The 13505-nt window shown below is 36.2% G+C and overlaps 1 pseudogene; it reads left to right on the top strand.

Annotated features, from left to right (window-relative positions):
* Positions 1–5183: 5183 nt before the first annotated feature.
* On the top strand, positions 5184–8488 carry LOC102796418 (arrestin domain-containing protein 3-like; annotated as a pseudogene).
* The last annotated feature ends 5017 nt before the right edge of the window (positions 8489–13505 follow it).

The following is a 13505-nucleotide window of genomic DNA, read 5'->3' as shown; positions in this document are numbered from 1 at the left end:
CAGACCGCAATCTGTGATGTTCTTTTAAAATAGTATTTTTTTCGTACATTTACTTCATCTTGTGGTAAACTTCCCAGAGAGCAAGAAAAAGTCTTTAAAAAAGTCTCTCACAAACAAACAACAGAAAGAAAATAATTAGTTTGTTTAAGAGGAAAAATAGTAGCCCGTGCTTTAGAAAAAACATTTTAAATGAAGCACGGAAATGAAATGATAAAAGCACACAAAAAGAAAACAAAAACAACAACAGAGGATATGAAGCATTAAGTGGCACGATTGTTCTGAGGTGATTTAGCTATATCTTCCTGCCACTAAATGAACGTGTGTGAGTGTTGAGCTGTCAGAGGCTGATAGAGAGCTTGGCTCTGCCTGGTTGTTGGGTCTTTCAGCACCCTTCTTGAGCCTTTCTAGTCTGGACCAGCATTGTTTGTGGAGAAGAAAGCTATCAGAGGATCTGCACAAGATTAGGTTTGCCAACTGTTCCCTTTGCGCTTTCCTGTTTTGCCGCAGGAATTCTATCAGCCAGTGCAAAATAGAAAAGAAAAGACATAACTGAAGAAAAACGTCTGACATAGTTAATCCTTTCCTCTCAGCATGAGCCTTATTAGAAATGTAAAAGTTCTCTTTTGAAGCTCTATGTTAAATGTTTCCATCAAACACTAAGGTTCCTCCACATCCTGGTTTTAGGAATAGTTATGAGATTTTAGAAACATGCTGAAGTTAGATGAGGAGATTGTGTGCACAGGGCTTCTGCTTTTCAAACGAACAATTCATATTTTTACAGTTTGGTACTGAAAGCTGTGTTTTCAGTTCCTATTAATTTTTTGTCTTTATCCTGATCTAACTAAGCTGGAGACAAAATTTCCACATAACCATCAGGAAGACTGCGGATAAGCATATTTCCCCCAATTTTGAACTGTTTATTTTCATAGTATGTATTTGGATTTGGTGTCATTTGTCATACATTTGTAAGACATGATGTGCACAACTAAGCTGCCTCAACACTTTCCACATTCTGACTTCCTGTCATTCAAATCCACCTGATGTATTTTCTGTCTTTGCCTTCCCAAAATTTTTTTCTGCAGTGCATGCATCCCTCCTATGTCTTTCTCTTTCAGCTTACCGCAGTTCTCTGCCTCATCTTTTCCTTTTCTCTCCCGTCTTTCAGGTTCTCTCCTCGTTTTCACCCTCATACACCTCCTCCTCCTCGTCTCCTTTCCCTCTATCTAAATTGCAAATGGCAGCAGTGCTGACTGCCAGAGGAGCTCCTCAATGTCATTAGAGCTGACCCTGTGGATTAACTAGAGGAGAGAGGCGGTGTGTAGAAACTACAGATCAATAACGCGGCTTATCCTCTGGGTTCTTTTACTTCACTTTGGATTTAGGTCTGAATTACTGAAATGTCTGCTCTCCTCTTGAACAACAAACAACGGGGTTACATGTGGCCAAAACAGAAATCATTTCAGAAATCAAGATTGCGAAGACATTAAAGTGGTGAAATGTAACAAGAAAAAAAAAGAATCACAAGCAAATCCACAATTCGAGCTCATGTAAAAAAAAACAAAACAGTCTGCAATACAGAAACTTTGATAATGATGGAAACATGTTGCACGAACCAGCTGACGAGATCAGAATACCAGCTGCTGTGTGGTTTAACTAACACTGTGATGTGATATCTCAGAGATAAAGATATGGATAGGCAGATGTGTGCGCAGCCATCATACTACGTGTGGTTGATTTACTGAGTTGGCAGGAAAAGTCAAGTCACCATGAGCTCAACTAAACCTGATAGGTGCCCTTATCAGAAACTGCTAAGCCTATTATGAATGGTCGTGTGTGCTAGTGCACTCAAGCAGTACACACACACACACACACGCGCGCACGCACACGTGAAGATCTGAATCAGCAGATCATGTTGCTACAACTCTCTAGCTTAATAGCAAAATGTGCCAAACACTCATTCACTTTAAATTTTCAGATTCACAACAACCAGGTAACTTTTACTACACTGCATCAACTCTGAGAAGACTCGTTGCAGGACTTCAGATCATTCACTCTGTCATTCAGGTCTTTTTGACTCAAAAATCTGCTTTGAAGATAAAACAGGTAAAGTGATTATATTCTCCCAAACATTTCAGTTTGTCTGTCAGCAACGTATAATGACCATCAGGATTAGCTAACAACCTGCGTAACGACGCGATTTAAAACCAGTGTCTTGCTAATTTATCTGTTTTGTGTGGTTCAGCCCTCAAGTTAGGTCTGAATGGTTCACTGTTTAGTGTTTAAGTATCTAAATAAACAAAAAACATCTTTCCAGAAATGATCAGGTAAAAGGACGGGACTGAAAATGAGTGAAAAATAGAAAAAAGGCCAAATCTAATGTTGTAAACAAGTTGCAACCTTGAAATAATAATTAACTGTAAACAGTAAAATAACTACTTTTAACTACAGTTTAAAATGGCTCCGTGAGATTTTATCTTTTATTTTGTCCAACAAAGGTAAACAAAAGCAGAGGAGAAATGGTTCCTGTGCTTTATGTGTTATCTTATCCACTAGCTTGACTTGGTGCTAGAGTTAAAGGGATTGTAATTGTTAACAAAACCAAAGTTCTTCTGCAACAGCTGGGATCTTGAGCTTTCCACAAGTGGCGTCTCCAGCGCTATTGCAACAATAAATTCTTTCCATTGTTTATAAGCCTGGAGTCTTTGAGTGGTTGAATAACAGACATCATTAAAGTTTGTTGATTAAACCGACCTCTGCTTTTCAGCTCGTCCTGTTTTAAAATGCAGCTGAAGCGCTGTCTTGAGATTATGATCTAAATATTGCAAACAGTCTTGTCAAACATTTACATTTATAAAGGCCCGCACGCACACACACACACACACACACGCGCACACACCTAAAACATATAACATAAACCCTAAAACAAATGTTCAGGCCTTTATAATATTGGCACCAGACTGGAAGGTCAGTTTAATGAGAGATGTTCTTAGTAACTTCTCTAAACTCGATGGCTCACTATACTCTCCAGTGAAATTAAAGAGGCTGCTGACTGGTCTATTCCCTTCTCAAAAGTGGCAAGCGAGCAGGTCTGAAAAGATATGTGTCCAGGTTAACTTGTGCCAGGAGTTTTTAAATGTCGTGAGCTGTCAGTTTTAATGGTTCATTATCTTCATTTTATGGCTGTATTGTGTACTATAAACCCATCAAAGGGGAGTTAAAACACTTCTTATTAAAGCATAACACAGTAAAATGCCACTACAGCTTATTCAGTGAGTAGTTCTGAAATAATTGATTTCCACATAATGGAAACATGACATTTGGGTTTTGCAATGGCGAGTGATGTTGTCAGTATGTTTTTGCATAATAATGCATGGCTTTACAATATATGATAGAGTGCCTCAATAAAGTATGGAGTGCCATCTAGTGGTGTAACAATTACACATTGTTAAAAGGTCAGGCTTGTACAACTACAGTCATGTCAAGGAAAGCCTACTCTCTTTCAGTTCTCGTAACAAGACATTAAAAAAGCAAAGTACAAGACATGACATATCACACCATGTTATTATTTATTTAACAGAAACTGAGCCAAAATTCAGAGGCAGTGTGCAAAAAGCTAAGTACACCCTTACTGCTTTCATAGGAATTAAACGGGTAAGTAGCAGACAGGTGCTGCTAATCAAATGCCAACTGATCATCAGCAAGTGTGAGCATATCTAAAGCAGGGGTTTTAGCAGTTTGTGGGTCTGTGTTAACACAATGCCAAGCAGGAAAGACATTACATTGTTACTGCATATCAATCTGGGAAGTATTGTAAAAACACTTCCAAACAATTTGAAGTTAATTATTCATAAGTGAAATATATATATATATATATATATATATATATATATATATATATATATATATATATATATATATATAAACATTCTTCAGTGTCAAACTTGCACTTCAAATTTTGATTAATGTTTATCATTAAGAAATATACTTGCTTTGAAATATGAAAGTGTAAGTCTCAACCTTGATGATGATAGTTTTTTCTAAATGTTTCATTGTGGATACAGTCTGTCTCCTCTTATAATAAGAGATCACATTTAGATTAGAAAAACACAGTTAATTAGACAGATGAGAAAAGCAGTACCTCGAGGCCAAAACATTATTTTGAAGCATGGAAGAGGAAGAAAAGCAAAAGGGAAAAAAATGGATTTGGTTGTGTAACCCAATAATACCTGTGTAGACAGATGATTTTATATTATATAGAGTGCTTAAAAAATTCACAAAGCCTTCTGTCAGAAACACAGGAAAACATAAATATTTTACAAAAACTTTATATTGTTATTTACTTACTATTTTTTTTATCAGCTTTTGTAAAAATGGTAACTTAAACAACAAAACAATAATTGTAATACAATAATAATAATAATAATAAAAATAAAAATAAATTAAAAATATATAATTTTGATTAAACAGCTGGAGAATACTGGTGTAGTTATTTTGGATATTACCAGTACTGTTAATTTAGGGCAGCTGTGGGGCATAAGCATTGGGTGGTGCTCTGATAAATTGGTTGTACTGTATAATATAACTGTTTCTTACAGTCTCCAGTTTGTCAGAAGAATGCTATCAATATAAACCAATCTAATTATTATTTTTTAAATTATCTACATAAGAAATAAACTATGTAATGTAAGGAAAGATCAAATAAAATAAATTAAGTAATTGAATAATAATAAATTAAATAATAGTAAATTACATTCAGTGATATTTCTATAAGAACAAAGTTAATCACACATAAGTTAATATATTGCAGCAACACATCAGGGATGTTACAGCTTCATAAATATGAATATTTATCAAAACATCAGGCTCAACTCATATTTACTAAAAGTAGATTAGTTACTTTCATGTAAAAACAACAACAACAACAAAATAGGTGGTTGTGAATATCTCAAATGTAAAAGCGACAACTTTAAAATGCTTTCTTTTAATTTCCACGGAGGTCACGGAATACTTGACCCGTGACTCCGCCCAATGTCAGGGCGATCTCCCCGGTGTAACGTGTATGCCTACGCAGTTTTATTCTTGTTGATTAGAAAAAAGTTATTCAATTCGGCCGTTCTCACTTTCTGTCCGATTGCATTTATCACACGTATTAAACATTTTGTCTTTAGTTTTGTTTCTCTGCGATGTTCGAGCAGATGATCCGAAATTTCAAAATCAATTTTATCAGGCACGATGGACGAAATAGTTTTTCCAGTGGCGACCAAATCATAGGACACATCTCTTTTGATCTGACAAAAGAAACAAAGATCACTTCAATAACAATGAGGCTGAAGGGAAACGCGGATGTGCACTGGACCGCCGGAGGAGGTGGGGGAAACGGGAAACGAGGAAACGTTACTCTGCAAGGCTGGACTTCTTCGACTTAAAAGGAGTTATTTTGCAAGAAGACAGGGGTGTGCTGTTTGGACGCAGTGATACATGGCAAACAAACAGTCACTGACTTTGTCCTTTTCTTATAGCTACTCGTGGGACAAAACTTCAACTCAGGACGCATGTGTATCCGTTCACATGTCAGCTCCCACTAGGGTGTGTATGACCATTTAACTGTGAAACACCCACTAGCGTGTGAAGCGTTTTACTCAGGGAGGCATGCTGACAAAAGTCTTTACCCTCTTCCTGATTTCTTAGTTAGTTTGTTTTTTCATCAAACAAATTTTAATAGACAATGATAACCTTTAAAAATGCTAAATGCATTTCTATTTGTTAAATCATGAATGAACGGTGAACAGCCATGTTATTTTGGAAAGCTGAGTTTAAGTTCACAAAAAGCACCCGGACCTGATTACTCCCAGACGTGTTGAATCAAGAAATCACTAAAGCAGAACCTGTCTGACAAAGTGAAGCAGGCTAAAAGATTTAAAAACTAAGTCCAGGCCTCGAGGGCCGGTGTCCTGCATGTTTTAGATGTGTCCTTGATCCATCACAGCTGATTTAAATGGCTAAATTACCTCCTCAACATGTCTTAAAGTTCTCCAGAGGCCTTGTAATGAACTAATCGTTTAATTCAGGTGTGTTGACCCAGAGTGATATCAAAAACCTGCAGGACACCGGCCCTCAAGGCCTGGAGTTCGACACCCCTGTATGAGAGCCACGAGGGACACATGAATGCTGCTCTTTACCATGAAATACTAAAGGAGAATCTCCAGACATCAGTTTGTGACTTTGGTCCTATGCAGCAGAAAAATGATCCAAAACACACCAGCCAGTTCCTGTCTGAATGATTCAAAGAACCCCAAAACAAACCAAAACAAACCACACAAAATGAAGGAGTCCTGACCTAAATTTGATTGAGATGCTTTGGCCTGACCTTAAACGGGCCGTTCATGCTTGAAAACCATCCAGTGTGGCTGAATAAAAATAATTCTGCAAAGAAAATTGGGACAAAATTCCTCTACCGAGTGTGCCGATTTGAAAAATGCAAGTGTGACAAATATGCAAAAAGCTAAGAAATTGTAGATTTGACTTAAGTAAAGAGCCACTGTTAAAAATGAAGGGATTTTGGTAGATATAAGATAAGAATGGGCCCTTGGTTTTTAAAAACCAAAACCTACAACTTGTGTTGTAGTTCAACCTTTTGATTCATTAACATAATGCTTGCTTTTATTGTTTATTGTAAAACTGTTGAATCTGTATGTGCCTGAATCACTTTTTTTTTCTATCTTTTCTATTATTTTGCATCCCAGAAACTTCCCATCGTCCTTTCATGGGGTTCACGGAAAAATAGCATATACCTTGACAGTGGGCATTAATAGACCGTGGCATATGTCCAAGGTCTTTGTGACAGAGCTTAACTTAAACTGTAAACCACATTGATACCAACCAGCCAGGGTTGAATGTAAGTGGTGCATTTTCAGATGAATCAGCTGAGGAGTCCTTGTTTTTGTTGCAGTGTCTGCAGTTTCTCTGTAATCAAACTGATATTTCTCACAGGACTCCCTAAGTATACCTTGTTCGACTAATTGTCCCAGGAATCCTTTTAAGTGAACCAAAATTTGAAATTACTTGCCACACCTATGTTTTTCCTGCATTCACAACTCAATATGTTGACTTTGAAAATGCTCTGCAACCCCAGGTTTGCTTTGTTGTATTTTCATTAAACCCTATGGGAGCAATTATTGTACAAGAATGATTCAGAGTTGTCTAACTGCATTTAGAGACAATTTACATCTTTAAAATCTGATTATGTTCCTCTCGTAACCAACACAGACTGAATGACCACTATTATATTTAACCTTGTATTGTGCTTCAGTTGTTCATGTTCTCAGACGTATTTTTCAAATAAATGGACACAAACCAGACTGTACACAAGCTCTCACTTCTAATAAATGAATTCCACCGAGGCTCCGAGTAACTATGGGACCAAAAGTGATGAATTTAAGATTTTTTTATTTAATTTTTTTTAGTTACTGTAACTATAGCAAATGTTGGATATGTTTGGAGTTTTATACGGTTCCACCATGCAATGCCAAAGGAACCTGAGCTGCTACTGCAAATATGCAGTGAAACAGAGAATGATGGGATTGCTCCATTTCTTCATATTATTCTAAAGCCATTGTTTGATTAATTTGGTCCGCTGATGCTCATTTTGTGCAACTTTTTCTGCATAAGAGTAATAAATAGGTGTTGATTTCTCGTAATCCCAAAAGCAAAACAGTGTAGCATTGGTATATTTATTTATTTTTTATCTGTGGCACTATCAGTGTGTTGTTTTTCTGCAGGCGCCACTCTCAGGTTCAAACAGTGTGACACCGTGTAGCTTGTGGTGTAACTCCAGTACCGTCGCTCTGACAGTCAGTGTAGCGAAGAAAGCTTTCACCCCTGGTATGGTTTCCATCCATCAGATAATCGTTTTATCTGTATAATCAATAATAATAGTTAAGTTTGAAGAATTTGATTGAAATAACTTGCCACTTTGTCTTTTCTTCCACTAGGCGAAACAGTGAAAATATTTTGTGAATTTAATAACCCTTCATCTAAAACAGCTACTCCGAAGGTGAAGCTGCAACAGAAACAGACTTTCTACACCCACAGTAAGCGCAACAGGAAGATGGCTATCAAAAATTTGGCGTTGGTGACAGGAGAACCCGTTGGTGCTCGGGTTTCTTATGTACGCACTGAGATCATGCTCGCTATTCCCTCGTCTGCATCTTTAACCATCTCAGAGTGCAGCATTCTGGTTGTTGATTACATTATTGAGGTTAGTACCTGTGATGGGTTGAGAAGTCATGGATGTATTGATAATCCAGTTTACCTCAGCTGTTCAGACAGGTGCAAAAGCCTGTTTGGATCCATTTCTTTTTTTATTCATTAAAATCGAATGAGCTTCTTCCTGCAGGTTAAACCCCACGTAGGAGCATTGGATGAGGTCGTTGTGCTGTTTCCAATCATCCTGTGTGATACCCCCGTGCAAACTTATCCTCCAGTATGATTGTAAGTAAAATTTGTTTCTACTATTACAAGGTAATACTACATGATGCAGAATGGTATGATATTGCATTGGGTGGTGGCCTTTTTTCCACTTGTGAGTTTTAAATGTTCACAGCTTAATGTCAATTTAATATTGTATTAAAATGTCTCCCTTTTGGTGAAAATGCAAAACATCATCTGTGCACCACAGTCCTGACGAATAAGGCAATAACAATAACTCGGGAAAGAAGAATTGTCATGAAAAGAAAATGTGTGTTCACAGTACTCAGGGGTTAATCTGACAGAATTCATTGAGGCATTTAAACATTTACTCTTCAGTGTTGTCACAGTATGCTGTGTGTCGATTAGAGAGCGATAAGGACCCATAGTTTCAGACACAGATGGTAGAGCTTCATAGAAAAAGGTGAGCCATTTATTTGAATGGGTTCAAAGTTCAATAAACAAAATAACAAAGCCCAAAAATTAATAAAACATAAATCTAGTAAGACCATGAAGATATTCAAAAACCAGAAATCAAAGGAGAACACAGGTGACTCAACAATGATGAGACTGTATATACATACAGGGCCTTGGTTAGGAATTGAGGATGGCAATGAGGAGATAATTAAGACATTTAAACACAAAGCAAAGCTCACAACAAGACACAAGAGGAAGCTAGTTAAATAGTTAGAATAGCAACATAATGGTTTGATTCCATCCCTACAAACCTGTTAGTTGTTTTTTCTCAGTCTAACTGTAAATAAACTCTGGAATTAATTACAAACCAAATTTTAATCTTAACTTTATAGACAATATTTTTTGAACAGATTTTTTTTTTTAAAGAAAAGTGAATGTATTTTATTTCATAACATATAGCACATATACCATGAGAAAAATCTACTTTTACCTCAGTATTGACTTACAGCGAGCGTGATGTTTTCACCAGCCTTTCATTTTCCCTTTGTGCAGCAACACAAGGTGTTTTTGGGGATCCACATGGAGCATATCCCCACTGCTCTTCCTACACGTGTTACTGTTCATATGCCATTCATATGTTGATGACATGCAGTTGTACATGTTAATTTCCTCTGATGACCTCGATGCATCTTTCATTTTATCTTAACCATTTTTCTTTACCTGTTTACCTTTTTACTTTAAATGACTTAGATACTGTTTGTGCTAGAGACAAATTGTAAACAGTTTACAGTTTCTTTTAGTCTCATATCAGGTTACTGATATCTGGTGTATTGTAAACGATACACCAGATATCCCTGTAAACTGGGATATCTGGTGTATCATTGAAGCAGAAAGCAGCTACTGCTGTCTGATCACAGATAGAAAAATCAGCTCTGCCTAGATTTTATCGTGTGCTGATGATACTTGTTTGATGAATTGGTTAATGAAGATGATACAGCCTATCACCATTTTTAGTAGGTATAAATAATTAAAATATTTTGCCATATATGACTGGTTATACTAATTATGTGTTACCTTAACTTTACATTTTCATGTTGATAGTAGATTGAAGTAATACACTCAAAATCCTTTCAATAGTCAATAGAGCACCTTTATGCTTGTGTTCCTAGTACGGCGATGACTTACTCATTTATTAAATCCCACTAAGGCCTCTAAGGTCATCAGGCAGAGGTCTTGTAACAGCACTCAGTATAAGATCCAAATCTGGTGCAGGTGGTTTCAGTACTCGCTCTTACAGAACTTCAAATATATTCCCACACCTGTGTCAGAAGACTGTGTATATTTGTATGCTTTTATGTGTCTGTATGTGTGTTTACTGATGCTTCTTGTACAGTTTATTACATGTTTTATGTGTTTTGAGTGCTATGTTTGATGTACATCAGGTTTATGCTTTATAATCTCAAATTCCACTTTTTTAAAAAAAAAAAAAAATCATCCCTACAGCCGTCTGTTACCAATTTTCACATGTTATTGTAAATGTATTTGTATAAGGTGTGCTGTACTGCAAAGCTGCCATGGTGCGCATTGGCTAGACGCGACGTCATGAGTCACAGCGTATATCACTGCATTCGGGTGAAGGTCAATAAGTGTTGGTGTAAGTTTAATAAAATCCTTGACCTTTCCATCTCTGAGAAAATATGTGATGGCTGTCAGAAGTTTAATAAATCATACTATGGAGTTTCTAACACTAAATTTTAATGGAGAGAGCCAGTATAAACTGCAAGACTGGAGGAGAATAGCCAGGTAAAGGATGTTAAAACTGGAAAGTCTTAGAATTGGAAATCTTTCTTTCCATCTACATGATGTGAATAGTCTGTGGCGAAGTTTTTCATCATAGTGACTGAAGAAAAAGGAGACTTGTGTAACAGTGTCTTAGTCCAGTTTTGGACAAATTATCAAATTTATAAATTTATATGTACATATTCACAAAATATACTGGTATGCTGCATGTTATATTGTCATCATTTGCATTTCAACTGTTTATAGAAATAAAAATTAGTTATTAATTAGTAAAAAAATTAGTAGAACATATGTGTGTGTGTGTGTGTGTGTGATGTATTTCTTTCTCTTAAAGATGATGTGGTGTATGTTGATGGTAATATTTGGGCCAATAATTAGGTTAGTGTATCTACAAGTAATCACTGTAACATTTTGCCTCTTGGGTCTTTGTGATGCTGGCAAGAAGGGATACTCATAATGTGGTCATCTCAGGAGACATCCAATCAGAAGAAAGCCTGCTTAAAGGGAGGGTTGTCTACACAGTAGAAATAATCGATTTTACTGCTTATAAAGATTATTTTTTAACTTTGAATTAAGCATAATAGGTCCAGCTCATGGTTGATGTTAAACAAAGATGGATGGGAAAACTACCAAAAGTGGCTTAAGAGTCGGGATAAAGTCTGGATGGATTTGATTCGAACGAGCAACTGCATTTCAAATATATGCTTAGAAAGTTTATTGTACCTGCAAATCAACATAATATTTAAGGCAAAGTTGACTCAGCAGAAAAGGTTTAACTTCTTTTTATTTTATTCTGTCTGATTTCACTCATTTTCTTTGTGTAACATTTTCATTTATTGTGACTAGAACAACAACAGTAAACAAAAACAATCATGAAGCCACTCAATTTAAATCGTGGGAATTCAAAACAAAAACAAGTTTGTCTCCGGAAAAAGAGGTACATGAAACGAAATGTTTAAGTTAAAAAAGAACAAGCCTGCGTGGTTCACAACTACTATTATTATCAGTATCATGTAGCTTTTATTTTGCTTTTCTTAGGTTTTAGGTAAAGGGCTGACAGGCCACACTGCTTTTAAATGTAGTATTTAGCTCTTAGTGAATTTGCATATCAGCGCTAGTCAAATTAACAACAACAGCAACAACAAAACTATGCATAAATCAGTACATTTTTAGGGGTCATATTGTTTAATTATTAATTAAACCCAAGTATCTATCAGCAAATTCCTTCCTCATCACCTGCTCATAAAACCTCCATCCTCTCTGTCTCACGTATCACTTTATTGTACCGGTAGTACTCAGTAGGATGTTATGCCAAATAATATTAAGACCTCCTCAGCGGGATATGACCCCCAGAAATAAAAGCAATTCTTTCAACAATAGTGATTTTCTGACAGGATAAATTACAAATGTGCAAAATACACTCAAGACAAACTGTTTATCACTGAGGAAGGTCAGGGTAAGTAAGTTTTTTTTTTTTTGATTGATTGATTTTATTTTGGTTTTTCTTGCATTGTTCATTAACTAGTACAGGACCATAGTATAGGGCCAATATTATTGGGTCTGTGCTTTGTGCAGCTAGAAAACTGATGTACTTAATCATATTGAGGAATAAAAAAAAAATAGGGGTAGTAAATTGTTTTTTCATTTTCAAAAGTAACTGTACTTAGTTTTTTGAACCCTTGCTTTTTCTATGCATTGTGGTGTGTCCATCCTCATATGCTATCAAACTTATCAAAGTATATTGAGGCAAACTGTAAAAATAAGCCAAAGTCCTGCTCCACTATAACAGATTAGTCTTTTGCTAAATGGTTGCAAGGCAGTGTGATGGCATAATAATTATAAAGTAGGTGAAATGAAAATAACGTAATGCTATTATAAGGTTTTATAGATCCTTTTTGGTCTTTCTTTGTCTTTTCTATGTCTTTCATTTTTTAAAATTTGTATTACAAAATCATTTTTCTTTTGCCTTTCTGGTATTTTGACAAAACTAGTCTACACGCTAAACATAGTCTTACAGTTTACAAAATCCAACCCTGAGAGTTGTAAGATGATCTTTTTTTCCCAAGACGTAAATGTAATCCTGTCCTATTCAAACTAGTAGCACAAATAATACAAGGAAGACTTACTAAATTTGTTTCCTAGTTTGTCCTCCTCATGGTGGAAACCGTCCTTCAGTAAAATTAGCAAACCACAGTGACAAGAGCAATCCAAGAGTCTGTTTATAAGCCTTTCTTTAATGAGAAATGAAAAGCTCTTTAAATGACTGTTTTAGGTTCCAGTCAGGCTGCCATGTCTGCCCATTCACCTTTCAAGCCCCTTCACAGTGAGTTGTCTCTGAAATGTATTGGGAAAAACTATTATTACCACAGACTTTAAGGATTAACACTTTCAAGTGTGTTCTCTCTTTTCTGAAAGATGTCCTGTCACTCACCCAGTTTGATTTGTACAGTTTGTGGTCGCATCTCACAAAGAGCTGACGTCCTCCTTCAGGGGGAAAGGCTTTGTATGAAGTGGAGGCAAATCTGAGCTGCTTGATGAGAAAAGACAGCAAAGCAAAGGCAGTTCACTCTCATCCATGGTACCCTTACAAACTGCCAGACAACACCCCCCCACTGAGTTTGCTGTAAGGAATATTAATACTGCATGTAACCAGTTTGTGATTTTCCTGTAAGACTCCACAGCCAAGATAAGAAGATTTCAATTCAGTTCAGTTTTATTTATCCAGTGCCAAATCACAATAACAGTTGCCTCAAGGTGCTTTATATTGTAAGGTAAAGACCTACAATAATACAAGATCAAATTTATTTATTTAGTGCATTTAA

Source organism: Neolamprologus brichardi, chromosome 12 (genome assembly GCF_056152115.1).
Source record: "Neolamprologus brichardi isolate AB-2024 chromosome 12, ASM5615211v1, whole genome shotgun sequence".
NCBI classification, from domain to species: domain Eukaryota; kingdom Metazoa; phylum Chordata; class Actinopteri; order Cichliformes; family Cichlidae; genus Neolamprologus; species Neolamprologus brichardi.
This window is presented reverse-complemented; position numbering and strand designations above follow the sequence as displayed.